Genomic DNA, 3,689 nt, shown 5'->3' on the forward strand with positions numbered 1-3,689 from the left:
CGATCGTGTGGTTGGACTGTGAGGAGCAGTTCGTAAAATACGGTGGATATAACCCGGTGGTATTCCGGTCAAAAAGGTAAAAGATTTAATTTATTTTACGGAAGCATGATGGGCCATTATTTACAAAAGAAAAATCAATTATTCAAAATAAGGATATAAGGGTAAATTTGGAAATTTAAAAGAAATGGGGAGTTGAAACAAAGTTTTAGTGGGGTAGGGAGTAAAAAGTAAGTTAAGAATGGGTATAGGGATTTTTTTGACAAGTTCCCCTTTTAAGTATGCATGTATCTATTTGATTTGATTTATTTAACTTCCAATCAAATTGTTTTAGTTTTATTTAATCTAATTTGATTATTTAATAATTTAGTAATGCATTGATCGGTTGAACTTTAATAATAATAATAATAATAATACTTTGTCTCTATATCTACCTATATTCTATATTTATTTATTATATATAAAAGTTTCAAGTGGAGTTTGTTTAAATCATTTTATTTGTTAGTTTCGTGTATATTTATGATGATATATTTATTTTTGTGCTCATTAAATTTATTGTTATTGATAAAATATTTTATGGTAAAGTTATTGGATGTAGACTTATTATGAACTAATCAAAACTAATTTATGAGCTACCAAAGGAATGGATAAATTGTAGCAATTAAGTGAGAAGGTAAATCCAATGATTTATTTATTTTACGTTTGGTTTGGAGGATAAATTAAACTAATGATTAGTACGTAAATGATAAAAGAAATGATTGTAATAGAAATGTAATAGATAATGTAAAATTGTATTTTGTTTGGTATGATTTTTAAGTGTGGGATAATTTTGAATTTTTTGATGAAATGATAAAATTGCCCTTTTCTTTTTTTTTTCCTTCTTTACTCTGGCAGCGGCGACTGTGTGGTGGTCGGCGGAGGCGGTGGTCGGCCTGCCGGCTGCGGCGGTGGTCGGACGTCATTAGGCGGCGGCTGACGACGGCGGCGCCTGCGCCGGCTGCGGTATTCCGGCGGTCGGCCGGCAGTAGGCGGCGTTGACCGACGGTTGTCGGCGGTCGTCGTCCGGCAGTCGACGGCGGCGGCGATGGTCGGTCGTGGTAGTGAGTTTGGATATAGAGAATGGGAAAATTGGAAAAATAGGATGACTTAAGAGTTGGATAAATAATCTTAGGGGGTGAGGAGTGATTATTTTATCACACCTTATACAACCTAATCATTTATAGAAGGGATTGAGTTGGTTAAATAAAAATCGTACCAAACGCTTGATTAGGTGGGTTTAAAAATCATAAACCCACATAATCCCATGAACCAAACGCCCCCTAAAAGTTATACATGGAAAAAAAATTAAGAAAAATAATTTAAAACAAATTTTTGTTTAATTTTTATTTTATTTTATCCACTAAGTAAAACAACTTACGTATAAAAAAAATTATATTCCAAAATAATCCTTGATCTAAAAATATTATAAATATATTATATAATAAAGCAAGAGTATATAATCAAGCAAGAGGGTGGAATAGTGACCGACTTTGGTGAAGTCTTTTTCTTAATGTTAAAATTGCTCTTTCACACATTTAACTCTAATGTTTATTTAAATTTTTATATTTTATACCTGTAAAAAAAATCAACTTATTAAATCTCATATCATATTTAATTTTATAAAAGATCATAATTAAATCGAAAAATTCAATGTAAATTTTTTGTTAACTACGCGTCTTCGTCCGATCATTAATATATATTTATTATATTACACATACAACGCGTGTATCTTTCATTCATATATATAAAGATCGAAACATAGATTTCACGCGTCGTACAGATGAGATGATAAAATTATCACACTAACCGTCAAATAGTGTCCATGCCTGCGCTGTGAGCTAAAGGCATGGAAGATTTGCTTTTTTTATTTTTAAAAGTTATTATACTTTCTTAAAAAATATGAATAATAACTTTTAATTTTTTAAAATATTTAAATAATCTATGATTAATATAAAGTAAGAAAACTAATTATTTAAATTAATTTATTTTTAAACATAAATTAAATATATTGATATAATTATAAATTTCTAAATGATATTTAAATTGTAGATAATATTATGTAGTAATTTTCTTAGTATAATTTTGAAGTAATAAATTGGAGATAAATTTTTTGTTTAATCGATGTAAAACAGTATAATGAGTTGAATATTGTACAACCTTCTTTTTTTTAATCAATGATCCAATTTTTTCTTCATCCGTGCTAAGGTAGCTTCAATCTCGTTAATGAAATTTGTGCAGTAATTTGATGTAGCGTTGATCCTAGATTCTTCTGCAACTAATAGGGGTGGGCACGGGTCGGGTTTTTCGGGTTTTGAGTAGTTCGGATCGAGTATCCGATTATTCCAGGTAGCCATTTCATTACCCGAACCCAGTCCGATTCTGGACACTATCCGTCTTTTTGGATACCCGATAAGGTCGGGTTCGGGTACAGGTCGGGTTATATATATATATATATATATATATATATATATATATATATATATTAAAACAATCGGGTACCCAAGGGTAGCAACTCTATATCCGAACCCGTTCCGACTAAAATATAGTCGGGTTCAAGTAGTATCCGAACCCGACTAGTTACCCAATTTTACCCGAAAATTGCAGCCGATCGGGTTCGGGTCGGATGGAACCCTAAAAACCCAATCCGATTGCCCACACCTAGCAACTAATGGAAACTGAACTTGTCATGGCACATACTGACTCAAAGAGCACAACACCAATTTTCATAAGAAACAGTAACAGACGTGACGAAAAACTAGGTCGGTTCGATTTGTCGTACAAAAGAGCACTCAAGGCTTAGTGTGTAGATCTTTTTCATGATTCACTAAAATTGTTGACCTGATTTCGGTCACAGACCGCAGCGGACGTCGGTTTTTTTATTTCCTAGAAAATAATGGTCGATAGAACAAATGAGTTTTGTTTTCTTGGTCTAAATTCTTGCACTTGGGAAAATGTTGAAGCAGCACAGCACAAGACACAGTTCCCTAGTGATTTGTGAGCTTCGATGGTTTCTTTGGCTTCAGCTTTCATATCGGATTTCTGATATTTGAATCCCACATCGATAGGACCAGAAACGAGGGGCTATGGAGTGGGCTATAAAAGCCAAAAGCTTAAGGGAATGAAAGTATCTTTGCGCTTGGGGCAATGACGCAGCTAGTGAGGTTCTAACCGAGGCGCGTCTATTGCTGGTTGAAAACTATTTCCAAACCCCCTCTTAGGCCTGGGCTCGTCCCTGGCCTTCGAGAATTTCTGGAAGGGCTCCCTTACAAGGGTAAAGCCCTACAACTCTTAGTTTAACATTTATACTGAATTCTCTAATGTAAACAGCTGGTTAGCTTTGGTCATCAACTGCTTTCTTTCTTGATAAAACGCAAATTTTAGAAAAAAATTTAAATTATTTTTCTAATAAATTTAAATTTTTATTTTAAATAATAAATATTTAATAAAATTAAATTTTTAAACAATAAAATATTCTAAAGATGTTGAAATTAAATTGTTCTCAAACTTTTCTTTACTTTGCGACCACGGGATAACATTTGACTCGAGATAACATTTGACTCAATAACGATCTGCAAAAGTTTTAATCTACACACTTTGTGAATTTAAACTTATGGCTTTGATAACATAAAAAGTTGTGCTTTTATTCTAAAATT

General features: G+C 32.6%; 1 non-coding gene across 1 annotated transcript; it reads left to right on the forward strand.

Annotated features, from left to right (window-relative positions):
- The first annotated feature begins 3,162 nt into the window (after positions 1–3,162).
- LOC142543981 (U4 spliceosomal RNA) lies at positions 3,163–3,315 on the forward strand. Its single transcript, XR_012819951.1, has one exon. It is a non-coding gene; the product is annotated as a U4 spliceosomal RNA (small nuclear RNA).
- Positions 3,316–3,689: the final 374 nt, after the last annotated feature.

Source organism: Primulina tabacum, chromosome 4 (genome assembly GCF_025594145.1).
Source record: "Primulina tabacum isolate GXHZ01 chromosome 4, ASM2559414v2, whole genome shotgun sequence".
Lineage (NCBI taxonomy): Eukaryota > Viridiplantae > Streptophyta > Magnoliopsida > Lamiales > Gesneriaceae > Primulina > Primulina tabacum.